We start from the raw sequence: 15,754 nt of genomic DNA on the forward strand, positions 1-15,754 counted from the left end.
CTCAGGGTTTACACACAAGGCAGCTCCCCAAACCCTTGAGAGGCATCCCTGGGTACACCTTGTTCAGATACCAGTGTCTTGCTCTGATTCCAGACTTTGGCCCCAGAAAGGGGGCCTCCACATGCCCTTTCTCAGTGGCGAAGGTCTGTGAAAGCCGCGCTGGGGTGGAGTGGTAGAGTCGGGGGAGACGGACACTTGAGCCAAACAACCCTCCGCCCACCCCAGGCCGAGAACCTCTGCAACCCTTCCACAATGAAGAAGAAAGAGAGTTGGATTTATATCCCCAGCCTTTCTCTCCTGTAACGAGACTCAAGAAGCAGCTTGGTGAAGTAGGAGGTTAAAAGCAGGTGCATTCTAATCTGGAGGAACTGGGTTTGATTCCCAGCTCTGCGCCCTGATCTGTGGAGGCTTCTCTGGGGAATTCAGATTAGCCTGTACACTCCCACACACTGCGCCAGCTGGGTGACCTTGGGCTAGTCACGGCTTTCAGGAGCTCTCTCAGCCCCGCCTACCTCACTGGGTGTTTGTTGTGAGTGGGGGGGGGGCAGGGGATTGTAAAGCCCCTTGGGGTCTCCTGCAGGAGAGAAAGGGGGGATATGAAATCCAAACTCTTCTTCTTCTTCAAGGGGGCTTACAAGCTCCTTTCCCTTCCCTCCTGTCAATAAACACCCTGTGAGGTGAAGCTGGGCTGAGAGGAAGCTCCGAAGAACTGTATTCTTGGAAGGTCACCAAGCTAGCGTGTGCTGGAGAATACACAAGCTAACCTAGTTCACCAGATAAGCCTCCCGCAGCTCAGGCAGCAGCTTGAAATGAGGAATCAAACCCGATTCTTCAGATTAGAGTACACCTGCTCTTTACTAAATATGCCACTGCTGCTCCTGGTGAGAGTGCCACAAGGGCTGTGGAGTCCAAAGCAGAGCCCCCCTTCATGAGGGTTTGGGGGGGGGCAGAGTCTGGGGGGGCACCAAGCTGAGCAACCCTCTGCTGCCCCAGTGGCAGAGCTCAGGAAGGGGTGCAGAGCTCATGTTGGGGTGCCGGATGCCCTGGCAGCTTCTGTGAAAGCTCTGCTGGGGCAGTGGGGTGGAGTCGGGGGGGGGGGGGGTGCTGAGCTGAGCAATGGTCTGCTGCCCCAGGACAGCCCTGCCTCAATTTGGTCATGCCCCCCACTTGGAAGAATTCGGGAAGGAGAGGGAGTGAGGTGGCCCATCATCTGGTCATGGCCCACCCACTCTGGGAGGAGAGAAAGGAGGGGCTGAGCCCATCATCTGCACAGCCCTACCTCCAATCTGGTAGGTAGCCCGCCCACCCACAAGGGGAAGGGAGGGGGAGGAGGAAGGGGGCCTGTCCTCTGGTCCCCCACCCACCCTGAGAGGAGAGGAGGTAGAGGAGGGGTCCATCATCTGGCCAAAGGCCACTCACTTGGGAGGGAAGAAGAAGAAGAGTTGGATTTATATCTCCCTGTTCTCTTCTGTGGGAGACTCAAAGGGGCTTACAAGCTCCTTTCCCTCTCACTACCTACAACAAGCACTCTGTAAGAGGTGGGTGGGGCTGAGAGAACTCAGAGAAGAACTGTGATTAGCCCAAGGTCACCCAGCTGGCATGTGCTGGAGTGCACAAGCTAATTTAGTTCCCCAGATAAGCCTCCACAGCTCAGGCGGCTGAGCGGGGAATCAAACCTGGTTCTCCAGATTAGAGTGCACCTGCTCTTAACCACTACGCCACTGCTGGAGGGGGAGGGGGGGAGGAGGAGGGGGAAGGGGGGGGACAGGCAGCTGCTGAGCCTAATGAAGAAGAGCTGCACTGCTCAATGAAGACGGCTGAACAGCCCAATGAGGAAGGGCTGTGGACGCCAAGATGGGGTGCTGGGTTCTGGGTGAAGTGGCGGGGGAGGCTCTTCCTAGCGCCAAGACACCTCCGGGGCTCAAACCTCCTTCCCCTCATCCCTGCTGACCCAGATAAAGGTTGCTACAACATGAAAGCGATCACAACTTTCATAAGGAATTCACTATGGCAGTACCTTTGAGAGAGATTGATCTGTTTTGAGACCAAGGAGGGGATGCAACAGAGCCGGGTGCCAAGGGAGAGAAACGATGGAGCGGCAGTTACTAAAATATATATCTTCTCCGCAGAGCCTAAAATATACAAAACTATTTGCTAAGATGATTCCTAAAAAAGGTATGACCCGATCCCAGGACTTTCAGAAATACACAGTTGAGTATCTTAGACACCAAGCTCCAACTTCAGAAAAGAGAGAATGCACTGCATGTTATAGCAGATTGTTAAGCTCCGATCGTTCAAACGCCCACTCAGTTTACTTGGATGATATGGAGGCAGTCGCTATTTCTCAGGGGCTACTGTGAACGGGAGGGGGAAGACTATTAGGTTTGTATGGCCGATCCTTATATCGCACTACAGGATTGTTATGGACTCCAATTCCCATCAGCCCCTACCAGCATGGCCATGCTGGCAGGGGCTGATGGGAATTATAGTCCATAACATCTGGAGTGCCAAAGGTTCGCCACCACTGACATAAGCTGTCCTGGAAGCCTTTGAACAAACCAATATTTGCTACACTAAAACAGTTCTAATTGGAGCCTTTCCTTGTGGTTCTAGGCAGTGACAAAGGGAGGGGGAGCTGCTCCTGGGGGCATGAACTGCCCCCTCTCTCATGCCTCTGCCCCCCACGCGGACTACATAATGACGGATTGCTCCAAGGGGCGAGCCACACCAGAATGTCCCCATTGTAGCTACACACCTCTGTTTCTAGGGGGCTTACAATATTTAAAAACATATTCAGTTAAAGCAAAAAGTTGACGTGTGACGGAGATACAGAAAAAGATGGCCCTTCAAAAATACACATTCTCTAGTCCCAGGTAGTCAACATACAGCAGGGCGTGACAAACTGCAGATGCCCAGAAATTTCATGGTAGAGTCTCCTGTTTTTTGCAGCCACTTATTATAAATGCCTCTGACTGACTGTTGGAAAAAGTACTAAGTTTATGTAGGGGAGGGATAGAGGTTAGCTTATATAAGCATTGTATCTGCCAAGGCTACAATTCCACATTATCAATTATAGGCTAAAAACTTTGGTTATAGGGTTCTTTTCTTTTTTTAACAAAAGCAAAATAGGATTAAGAAGAAGAAGAAGAAGAGTTTGACGAGCATATCCCCCCTCTCTCCCCTTCCAGGAGAGCTCAAAGGGAGCTGGATAATCTCCTTGCCCCCCCCCCCTCACAACAAACACCCTGTGAGGTGGGTGGGGAGCTGAGAGGAAGCTCCGAGAAGCCTTGTGACTCAGCCCAAGGTCACCCCAGCTGGCATGTGTGGGAGTGTACAAGGCCAATCTGAATTCCTCAGATAAGCCTCCATAACTCTGCTGCAGAGCTGGGAATCAAACTCCCGATTTCCTCTGGGATCAGAGTGCCCCTGCTCTTAGTAGCTACTGCTCTTAAGCCAATTACGCCACCGCTAAGTGTAGCAATAATTAGCAAGATTTTATGGTGGCAATAATGAGAAAGTTTGAGTCATTAAAATATGAAACTCCAAAGGTGGGAAAAGGAAGTGTGGCTCCAGTTACCTATGGGGTGGCTTGAAAAGCCCAAGAAAACTTGTCATTTCTTGTTGGACCACACAGCAAGATCCCAAGAAACCTTTCCGGGGTTTGTAACCCCACGTTTCTCCAGATGTTTCATGGACTACAATTCCACTAAGCCCCTGCCAGCATGCAGTCCATGAAACCCCCCACTACCCCGAGCTTGGTGGTTTTGAAAAGGGAGAGAACCTCTCTCTGCGTTTGGCGCTAAGGGCCATTGTCAGCTTCATGAGAGTTAAAACGTCCTGTCATGAATAGCCTTGCTCAAGTCTTGCAAGGTTTCCGCCTGCAGAGCTGACCCATCCTTTTTTTTAAAAAAAAATCTCACATCCTAAAACAGTGATGGCGAACCTTTTCGGAGACTGAGTGCCCCAAATTGCAACCCAAAACCCACTTATTTTATCGCATAGAAGTGCCAACGCCGTGGGTAATTTAACCTTACGATACTGAGGTTTTTAGTTTAGAAAAAGCGGTTGGTTCTGAGGCGCAGTGCATTACTTTCGGGGAGTAAGCTTCAGGGTAGTCCGGTATTTTGCTTTGAAGCAACTATGCAACTCTTCAAGCGAGGGTGGATCCACGACCCGAGGAGGGTTTTATTCCAGAAGCAAGCCCCATTGCCAGCAACTGCTTACCTCCCAGGGATCAAAGGCTCAGCTTTAGTTCTTCGTGATGAAAATCAGTGGGAGGCTTTGGCTGAGCGCTTTAACAGGGCTGGCTCTACACTGCTTCCTCGCAAAGCGCAGGTCTTAAGGGTTTAGTCGCTAAGCACCGAGCCTCCTTAGTGGCCCAGGCTGGCTGGCCTAGAGGTGTGTGGTGTGTGGGAGGGCGGGGAACGACTCTGTCGCGTGCTCACACAGAGGAGCTCTGAAGTGCCACCTCTGGCAATCTTCCGTGTTGGCTGGTGGTTCGCCACCACTGTCCTAAAAACACCAGCTGACTGACCATTGTGCGTATCAGGATCTCCTCACAGTCGGGCATCTCAAATTCCGGCGCGTGGACAAACTGGGCCTCTCTCTCAGGATCATCTACAAAGCTCGAGGTCACTCGGAAAGGGACCTCATCCAGGGAATTCATGTTGCTTCTTGGACTGTGACTCTCTAATGAAAACAAAACAAAAACGAGTGGTTAGAATTTCATCCCAGTTCATCCTCAAAATATATATTTTTTATTTTTTATCACACAAAAGACATATGAAGCGTACATAGACACCAACACTAGCAATAACACCAACAAAAAAACATGAAATGGGCGGGGGGGGGACCCCAAATTAAAACCTTACAAAATACTACTCATTATTATTATTATTATTATTATTATTATTATTATTATTATTATTATTATTATTATTATTATTATTATTATTATTATTATACACATAACAACACAGCACAAGTGTCTGGAATTCATCTCTGAATATCGAGTCCTTCCCAAGGACCTAGGATATTAGAGGTATTTGCGTAGAATGTGTGCAGTTCCTAGAAGTGCTGCTTCTGCAGCGTATTAGTTGATGTTCTGTCAAGTTTAGGCTTTCAGATGTTTTCAAGATTTCTTGGGATTCCTCCTAGAGCACAGAGCTACTAGTGGGATTACTGTTGTTCTTTTTCTGCCACAATCGTTCAGCTTCAATTTGTAGGTCCTTGTATTTTGTGATCTTTTCCAGCTCTTATTATTATTATTATTATTATTATTATTATTATTATTATTACTACTACTACTACTACTATACTATACTACTACTACTACTACTACTACTACAGCATTGTTGGTGATTGATGAATCGATTAATAACCAACAATGTTTCACCATCCTCATACTAGCTGTTGCAGATTCATTATTATTATTATTATTATTATTATTATTATTATTATTATTATTATTATTATTATTGTATTATTATTACACACATAACAACATTTTACAAGGTGTCTGGAATTCATCTCCTGAAGATCATCGAGGTCCTTCCCAAGGGACCTAGGATATCAATAAGGATTGTTGCGTCGAATATGTGCAGTTCCTAAGAAGTGCTGCTTTTCTGCAGCAAGGTGGACTGATGTTCTGTCCAAGTTTAGGCTTTCAGATGTTTTTTCAAGAGATTTCTTGGGATTCCTCCTAGAGCACCGACTACTAGTGGGATTACTGTTGTTCTTTTTCTGCCACAATCGTTCAACTTCAATTTGTAGGTCCCTTGTACTTTGTGATCTTTTCCAGCTCTTTGTCCTCTACCCTGCTGTCAACTGGCACAGCAACATCTGAGTCAAACATGTTTTTTTCTCTACCACTGTTATGTCTGGGGTGTTGTGTGCAGGGTGTCTGTCTAATCTATGTCTAAAGGATCCCAGAGTATTTTTTGCTTCTTCATTTTCTGTAGTGGTCTTCTCTGGCATTAACAGAGTACCGAGGTCTTGTTACAAGGCTTGAGCCGTGCACCTGCAAGGTTCAGTGCACCATTGCTGCTAGCCTATTGTGGCCGTTCGAGGATAGTCAGTTTGGGCTATTTTCTTACAGCAACAGATGATGTGCTCCCGCGGTTTCCATCACCCTCTTTGCAGAGGCGGCATTTGGGTCATTGTGCAGGACTTTTCAATTAGATGTCTTTATTGCATTTGTCCTTAATGCTTGCTCCTGGGCAGCAAAAATCAGGCCTTCAGTTTCCTTCTTTAGAGTTCCCCTTCTGTAGACCACTCCCATGTTTTCTTTGCTGTCAACCTTCCCTTCCAATGTTCTTAAAATTGCTGCCCATGGGTGGCAATTTGTTCTAGCCACTGCTCGCTTTAAATGTTTTTTAAACTGTTGGACTCTATACTCTTTTTTGATTCTTTGGCTTTCAGCATACCAAACCTTGTGGACTTCTTTCAATGCTGGCTCTTGACTTTCTTGGATGTATTCTTTCAGGCCTCTTTTTTCTTGTCCCTCTACTGATTGTGACATGGAGCAGTCCTCTTCCTCCTTCTGACCTTGCTAAGGTAGGGATCTGTCTACATCACTTCTTGGATGCAGTGCTTTCGATTGATGGTCATAATTTTCCTTGTTTTTTCTGTCCCAGGATGTCCAATTGAGAAGCGGAATTGATTAGTGCCAGCAGTGCTAGCGTACTGAGGCACAGCAAGTATTAGTGCCTTTATTGTATTTCCTCCATTTTAGCTTTGATTTCAAAATTTTTCTTACCCTTCTAAAATATTCCTTCCTAATTCGCCTTTGACTTCTGCATGCTTGATGTTCTCTGCTTGCAGTATCCCCAAGTATTTGTAGCTTTCATTCACTGGTAAGCTCTTTATTTCTATGGCATTTTTATTATTATTATTATTATTATTATTATTATTATTATTATTATTATTATTATTATTATTATTATTATTATTATTATTATTATTATTAAAGAGAGGCGGTGGCCCTGTAAGGTCACTTAGCAAGCTTCATGTGTAGGAGTGGGGAAGCAAATCCAGTTCACCAAATAAGAGTCAGCTGCTCATGTGGAGAAGCACAGAATCAAACTTGGTTCCCCATATCAGAGTCCACTGCTTTTAACCACTACACCACGCTGGCCATGCAGAAGCCACGTTCCCACCCCCCCATCTCCTACGAACAAAGTCAACGCTGGTAATCTTTGAGTTACGGCCAGCTGGGTCATGCAGAGATTAGGGTTGCCTAGTACATCAGCTAGCAAGCCAGATGGACAGTAACCGGCTTTACCATGCGGCACATGCGCTTCCATGAGGACATTCCATAAGCAACCCCTCTGGAAGTCCGGCCAGGGCTTCGACCATCTGCTGCTTCATGCAAAAAAGCAGTTCAACATAAGCTAAGCTGCGTCATGATGCAGAGAGGTAGCAAAAAGCAGCAATGCCATTTTTTTATGATGATGATCATTTTTTAGATGGTGATCAAACTATCTGCAAAGACCATCTTCAGGGCTGCCTTTCCCCGAATCACCCCGTAGGACTTTGTGGTCTTCCGGAAATAACCTTCTGTTAGTCCCTGGCTGGTCTCCAACAGCTGGACTCAACCTGGCCTGGTGGAACTCCCTCTCCGATGAGACCAAGTCCCTATGGCATCTTGTTCAGTTCTGTAGTGCCTGTAAAATGAAGATGTTCCCGCGAGGCCAAGGGGTCTGCAAGCTTGTGACTCTCAGATGTTCATGGACTACAATTCCCATCAGCCCTGCCAGCATGGTCAGTGCCCGTGCTGGCGGGGTCGGCCTGAAGATGTAATTCCGCGAAACATCGGAAACGCCGCACTGCTCTGAGAGTGCCATCTTGGTCAGTTAGTTTTAATGGACTGATAACATCTGATAGATATGAAACGGAATGATTTTATTTGTTGTGAGATTTGTGTCGAAATGATTTTACTGTTCACTACCCTGAGCGCGGCCTCGAGCTAGGGTTGAGTGGGTTTTCAAATTTAATATTTTAATAAAATGTAATAATATGCGGGAATATGCTGCCACAGGAGGTGGGGATGGCCACTAACCTGGATAGCTTTAAAAAGGGCTTGGACAGATTTATGGAGGAGAAGTCGATCTATGGCTACCAATCTTTCTCCTCCTTGATCTGAGATTGCAAATGCTTTAACAGACCAGGTGCTCAGGAGCAACAGCTGTAGAAGGCCATTGCTTTCACATCCTGCATGTGAGATTCCAAAGGCACCTGGTGGGCCACTGCGAGTAGCAGAGAGCTGGACTGGATGGACTCTAGTCTGATTCAGCTGGCTTGTTCTTATGTTCTTAATTAAATAGGCAGGCAGGCAGGCAAATAGACAGAGATCAATTTTGACTGCCTCCTCTCCTTTCATTGGCTTTGGGGTTCAACATACACATTGTACTCTATAGGTCTGGATAGCTTTAATTATTATTTACTCTTGTAAGTAGCTGGAGAGCCGTCTGAACAGTAAAGGCAGGAGAGGAATGAAGTCACTGATAACTGTTGAAGGCTTTCATGGCTGGATTCAACTGGTTGTGGTGGGTTTTCTGGGCTGTGTGGCTGTGGTCTGGTAGATCTTGTTCCTAACATTTTGCCTGCATCTGTGGCTGGCATCTTTAGAGGTGTATCCCAGAGGGGAAGTCTGGTTACACACTGTGTCTGTGCGCACTAACCCTAACCCTAGACATAAGAACATAAGAATATAAGAACAAGCCAGCTGGATCAGACCAGAGTCCATCTAGTCCAGCTCTCTGCTACTCGCAGTGGCCCACCAGGTGCCATTGGGAGCTCACATGCAGGATGTGAAAGCAATTATAAATAGACACAGTGTGTAACAGACTCCTCTCTGTGATACATCTCTGAAGATGCCAGCCACAGATGCAGGCAAAACATTAGGAACAAGATCTACCAGACCACGGCCACACAGCCCAGAAAACCCACCACAATCACTGATAACTGATGAAGCTGTGCTAACAAATGCATCTGACGCTCCCTGGTTTGCAAAGCAGCCTATACGTTCCTTTTATAAACATTAAACATCAGAAGACCTTTATGAGGCATATATGTCCAGGATAAAATCCCAAGAGAAGCAAATATAACAAGACAGATTAGGTTTCTCTTACCAACACAACCTGCAGCAAATACTGGGTTCAACAAGCATGAGTTACTTCTGATCCAAAGCCATGTTCCGACAGACTCGAAAAATGGAGACACTCCAGATCAAGGAAGCATACCTGCTATGCTCTTTATCCTTTCTTCTACGCTGCAGAGACACCAAAACCATTCCAGCCTTTCTCACAGCAAAAAAGGACTTTTAAATCCCTACAAGCTCTTACCAGCCCAGAAATCCCACAGCAATCAACGATAGTAGACTATTATCAGTCAATTCAGATGGAAGCAGTGACATAGAAGTGTTAGGCTACGGAGTGACCACTCTGGTACAGTTTATCCACAGATGCCTGTAAACACTGAACATTCACACGAGTTCCAGTTAAGACACACCAGTGGCAGGGAGAGACATCCAGAAGTTTAAACGCTACGGGGCTTTAAAAACAAAACGTACTTGGTGCCCTTGTAGACGCAGAAGGCATAAGAGGAATATACTCTGAAAAAGCAAAGGTTTTCTTTTTGCCCCCCCATTACTTTCTTTCTGTAATGGGTAGTTGGCAACCATGGTGCAGCTGAACAAAAAAAAATGCAAGATTGAAAATCTATCCTTTTTCTGTTACTAGGCAAGCTTGATAGCCCAGCAGAATGCCCCTTGTTCAGAGTTATACAGAAGGTGCAAATTCAACCGTTTTTAAGGTCTTACTGCTCCCAGACAGATACCTTGGATTTGCCCTTCTTCCAGTGACAGAAGAGAGAAACATGAAAATGTTTAGGCTCTTTGTCTAAGGAGAAAGGAGCAACAAAAGACAATATAGATTAGAAAGAAACAGGGCTCTAGTTCATCTTGCGTCAAAGAACCAGGTGCTGACATCTTCCAATAAGGGCACTAGTTTGCCCCACCCCCACCCTTTTCAAATGATTAATTGATGATTTATTTTATTTATTTATTTAATTTATTATACCGCCCTATCCCCGAAGGGCTCAGGGCGGTGAACAATATAATACCATATATAAAACATACAGTTGAATTAAAATAAGCATATTCTAAAAACAGTATCCCACAAAAGCCCGCATACAACCCGCCCAGATGATGAACTTTAGGGTGTATTCTTTTTACTGCTAATCTGATGTAACCTATAAAAGTAAGAGACAGCAGCCATTTCAGCGTGGTTCCCCTGATCCTGTTTTGTCCGTTTGTTGGCGTGAATAAAACATTTATCTGATTTTTATTTTTTATTCCTTTAGCCGGCTTAAAAGCTTTTGGCTTAAATATTTGAACCGTTTGTTACCCTGTTGTAACACCCTTAAGAAAAGCACCAAGGTACCTGACGATTATAAACACTAACTTGAATTGGAAGCAGAGGGTATTATCATGAGGCCGATGGCCTTTATATCTATATTATAAGGAACTGGGTTAAGAATGCTAGAAGGATGCCTCTCCTCTCGAACGGCCAAGTGGCTCGTTTTGAAAAGAATATTGTTATACAGACACCAGCTGCTTGACGAAGGTGCCACCCACAAGAGCTCGACGGCTGCCAGCCAGTCTTCCAATTCCAACTGCAGTCTGTGGTAACCACCACGACCACCATGTTAAAGAGCAGAGCAAGGCTGACCGCTAAAAAGTATCAAAGGCACCTTTATTTGCCAGTGGTGGGGTTAAAAGCCCGGAGAAGCACAGGAGACATAAAATAACACACCAAAGCACGGTTAACATGGTCTGGGCAGGTTCAGGGTGGCTCTAGGATAGCCTGCTCAGGTATTTCCAATGTAGGCTTTTATTGACAGTCATACCGAGATAGGTTATTACATTTTACATCTCACCTTGTCTGTATTGTCTATGCAAAGTTAAGCTTACCTTAGAAGAGAACCATCAGCTCGCTGTCCGGCAGGAGACAGGAACCTCATTGGCTACGGGCAGAGGCTATTTATGCCATACTTACAGCTTTAAAGGCTTACACAGAGTCAGGTGAATGATTTGCTCACATTTCTAAAGCTAGAAGCCAGGGTTTGCCTTTCTCATGATAAATAAGACCCACTTGCTCAAGAGACCGCTGGTTATGATTATCGTTATTTAAACAAAGTTTCTATACTGCCCCTTCCCTTTCAGGCTTGGGACGGTTCACAATCATTCATAAAACAATTTCAAAGCCGTTCGCGGTCTCGGAGCTGCATATCTCCCCATATTGCCCCGGCAGGCCCCTCCGCTCCTCGGAGGAGGACCTACTCGTGATCCCTGGCCCAAAAATGATCAGGCTGGCAGCAGCCTCGGCCCGAGGGCAGGGCCTTTTCAGCCCTGGCCCTACCTGGTGGGAACAGGCTCCCTAGGGAGATGCAGGGCCCTGCCCGGGACTTACAGAGTTTCACCCAGAAGGGCCTGCAAGACGGACCTGTTCCGCCAGGCGTTTGGGCAGCCTGGTTAAAAATACATGTACCATGTCATCTGGCCTCCCGTGGGCACAAGGGGGGGAGGGGAGGGGAGGGGGGTAGCCAGACGCCATCCACATTTTAAATGTGTTCTGTTTTTTATGTAATTAATATTTAAATTATGTTTTACTGTATGTTTTAATCTTGTTGTAAACCACCCTGAGCCCTCGGGGGAGGGCGGTATATAAAACAAACAAACAAACAAACAAACAAACAAATAAGAAAGAAAGAAAGAAAGACAGGATAAAATGCAATGCTATAACCATGAACACCGTAATACAAATTTAAATCTATGCATCCAACTCGGGTGGCAACAGTCCACGGCCGAGGAGTTCAGAAAAACCCAAAGGAGAGAGTGGGAAGAAGAATCCCACCAGACAGAGGGAGAAGCGGGGAGGGTGGAGGATGATGCTAAAAGCTAGTGTAGGTGAGGTGCCCGTCATTATTAAAGGAAGTGTGAAACTCCTGCCCTGATATTATGCAAAGAAACTTGGTAAAGCAAAAAGTCAGCTGCAAAAACTGTGAAATGTCGTTTATTTTTAAAATTACAAATAAAATCCAGAATTTATTAAACAGAACATTACAAACAGTTCCGACAATTTACCACATTGCATTCGGGTTACAACTTGCTATGCTTGGATGACATCCAAGTATTAAATTGAGGCCTGGTTTTGGAACAGGGGATTCAACTACTCCATGATCCTGTTGCAGTCAGAGTTGAGAAAGGTTTACGTTTTCGTCGTTTGCCAAGTTACACTTACTGGCGACAACTTACACTATAAATACACACACACCATTGATTTGTTCTCACAGGAACACAGGCCGCATTTTTAAAGCCTTTACAATGTAAAGATTGAGCAAGGATTTCATACAATGAAAAAACGGAATTAGTATAATGTATACTAATGACTTATCAGCAAAAGTACCGGATAATTTGGAGGCTGTCTAACTTATCCAACAGATGCCACAGCTTCAACAGCTCCACTCCAAGGGCAACAGAGAAATCTTACTCCTCAGTTATGCTCCTCATCCCAAAGGCAGCTGTGTGTGTGTGTGTGTGTTTGCCAAAATACAAAAACCTCCAGTGCAGAAATGTGAGCATCTGAGAAAAATGTGTTGCTAACATTTATCTTAAGAGGGCTGTGCCAGATATTTAACATCAATTGCTCATTTCCTTGCAGGTACAGTTAAACCGACATCAGTTGGTATTGCCTTTCTCGTTTTCAGAATTTAAGAGGTAACACAAAACAATGGCTTTTCCCTATTACACAGACCTTTCCCTGTACAAATAAAACCAAGGTGTGATATGCACCAAGAAAACAACAATGATACCTACAATTCTCTCAATTTTGCCCCAGAGTGTTTCAAAGGGTGATAATTGCTCACAGCTGCCAATTCACTGTGTATAAGGCCAAAATAACCATGGAAGTTTTTTTTAAAAAAAACCCCTGAAAGATCAGAAAAACAGCTGTAGCTAGAAGCCCCCCAGCAGGCATCTCCAAAAAGTTCACTAGCTGCCATTGTCTCAAGACTGTACTTGACTCTAGCAGGAAAAAGTTAACAGCACAGGTTCTTAACTGAGGATTTGCTGCCACACCGACCGGTGACTCATTCATAATCTCCAAGCAGAACTTAGCTGCTAACTTGGCAATAAGCAGTTGGGATCTTCTTCAAATAAAAGGCAGCAGCGTTTTGTGATTTGGAAAATTCTAAGAAACTTTTTTTTGGCTTCTTGGAGCCCAACTGAACAGCAAAAGCAGTTCATTTACGATGCAACGATGATTAACTCCTTCAAGCCACTCTTCTTACAAATAAGACTAACAACAGAACTTCCCAAGACCAAGGGTTTCATCTTGTATTATGACAGTGCAGTCTGCCTTGTGTCTCTGGGTTTTCCAATGAAAACAGAATGAGGTGTTTTAACACCAAATGGATCTGTGAAAAGTACATCACTGCGTCCTCCAGAACTTCGTTAGGATTTGGCACCATTATCCAACGGCCGTGCCCCAAACGTCGCTGGAAGGGGGACTGGGGAGGACCCAACCTGGTGGGATGAAACTTCCTTCCGGGTGATCTGCTGGCACCAGGAACCGATCCCATCCATGCCTTTAAGAAAAAGTGAAGCAATGAATTGTGCATTCAGCAGATACTTGCCTCAAATCTTTACTTTGTACCAGGATCACAGCTAAAATCAAGCATGAAGCTGACTGATGTAAAAGTTATGTTTCCCATGTTCTAGATGGGGCAGGCTACCGGAAGGACTGCCTGTTTCCATAAAAACCTGCCCTTTTACAGAGGCCACGCTGGGGGTAGCCGCAGAACCCGATGGGGGGGGATTACAAGGTTAAAGAAGCGTACATGATGCTGACCCAACCCGGAAACCATTGCACGAGCGGTCCGGTTGCGGTGGGGAAGAGCGTCGCCATGGAGGCGCCCGTCGCCCGGTCGACTTCCCTACCGTACTCTCGCGGCTCTGTCGGTCGCGTCGCCGAGGCCAAGGGACCGCCCTGCCCTGCGTATTGACGGCTCCAGCGTCGCCGGGGCAGAAACATATCCCAGACCTCGGCTGACGCCTCAAACTGGCGCAGAAGACGGCGCCTGGAATCGACTCCCAGTCGAGGAGGGATGAAATGGCTCCCTTCCAAGCCACTGTTTCCCCAAAACCTCGGCTGGGGAAGCGAGGGAATTAGCTGACTGGCGCGGCGCCCTTCTCGGCGGGAGGTCGCGGTATTGTAGCCCGGCACAGCAACGCTCGCCTTGCCTGTCGCGAACAGCTCCTGGGAGGCGCCCGTTTTTGCCGTCCCCAGAGGCTGTTTACATGGCCTGTCTTGAAGGGCCTAAGATTCTCCAGGGAAGACTATCTCTCCACCCCATCTGTACATCTGACAGGGGCTGGGGAGAGTCTTCTCGGTGATGGTGCCCAGACTTTGGAACATTCTTCCTTCAGAGACCCGGTCTGCTCCTTCCTTCCCTGCTTTCCTTCCATCGTCAGGTGAAGACATTTTATTTCGAACAGTTTTTAACATCTAGATTTCAGCAAACAGCATTTCAGGTTTTATAGGTGTCTTTTAGTAATTTTTAAGGGCGCGGAATGATTTTATGGTATTGTATTTGGTTCGACTGTTTGTGGTTTGATTGTTATTGCATTATTGTATTTTATTGCATTTTGTAAGCAGCCTTGAATATGGCTATAGAAAGGCAAGGTATAAATACTTCTAGTAAATAAATAAAATGTCAAACAACAGGAGCGTGAAGGGGAATACTGTGTGAGTGCTCAGGCCGGGGCAGTGTTAGGGGCAGCCTAACAGGGTTGTCCAGAGCAGTGGGGACTGGGAAAGTGGCGGACCCTGTGCCATGTTTGAGCCAGGTGGTGATTTAGTGCCCCTAACAGTGCGGTCAGTGGCAAGTTATGAAGTAGTAGAAGATTTGATTTGTATAGCCCGCTTTTCTCTACCCTACAGAGTCTCAAAGCAGCTTACAATTGCTTTCCCTTCTCCTTCCCACAACAGAAAACTTGTGAGGTAGGTGGGGCTGAGAGAGTTCTGAAAGGACTGTGACTAGCTCAAGGTCACCCAGCAGGCTTCATGTGTTGGAACGGGGAAATAAATCCAGTTCACCAGATTGGAGTTTGCTGCTCGTGTGGAGGGGCGGGGAATCAAACTTGGTTCTCCAGATTAGAGTCCACTGCTCTTAACCACTACACCATGCTGGCTCTCTAAACTCATAGGCAAGCCCTAATTACAACTGAGCAGTACAACTATAGCAAACATGTTTAAGAAGAAGAGTCTCCTGTAGGAGACTGAAAGGGGCTTACAATCTCCTTGCCCTTCCCCCCTCACAACAAACACCCTGTGAGGTAGGTGGGGCTGAGAGAGCTCCGAGAAGCTGTGACTAGCCCAAGGTCACCCATCTGTCCTGTTTGTTATTGCACAGGTCAATCTGAATTCCCAGATAAGCTTCCCAGCTCGGGGCGGCGTAGAAGCCCGGAGGAATCAACCCGGTTCCTCCAGATTAGATACACGAGCTCTTCACCTCCAATGCCACAGCTGCTCCTTTAAGGGAAACGTAGCTAACTAGCTGAAGCTCAACTGAAGCTAGGATGAGGCAGTTATATAAAATCACAGAACCCAGGAACCTACGTTTTTTTGGAACAGTCCCCTCCTCTCTTACCTTATCTGGATGAGAGCTGGCACTGAATATTCAGCAAAGTAGT

General features: G+C 46.2%; 1 long non-coding RNA gene across 1 annotated transcript; it reads right to left on the reverse strand.

Moving 5' to 3' along the window:
- Window positions 1-12,058: 12,058 nt before the first annotated feature.
- Window positions 12,059-15,746, reverse strand: LOC125424772. Its single transcript, XR_007243279.1, has 2 exons — window positions 15,712-15,746; window positions 12,059-13,647 (listed from the first exon to the last, which is right to left on the reverse strand). It is a non-coding gene; the product is annotated as an uncharacterized LOC125424772 (long non-coding RNA).
- Between the last annotated feature and the right edge of the window lie 8 nt (window positions 15,747-15,754).

Source organism: Sphaerodactylus townsendi, linkage group LG17 (genome assembly GCF_021028975.2).
Source record: "Sphaerodactylus townsendi isolate TG3544 linkage group LG17, MPM_Stown_v2.3, whole genome shotgun sequence".
In the NCBI taxonomy this organism is placed as follows: domain Eukaryota; kingdom Metazoa; phylum Chordata; class Lepidosauria; order Squamata; family Sphaerodactylidae; genus Sphaerodactylus; species Sphaerodactylus townsendi.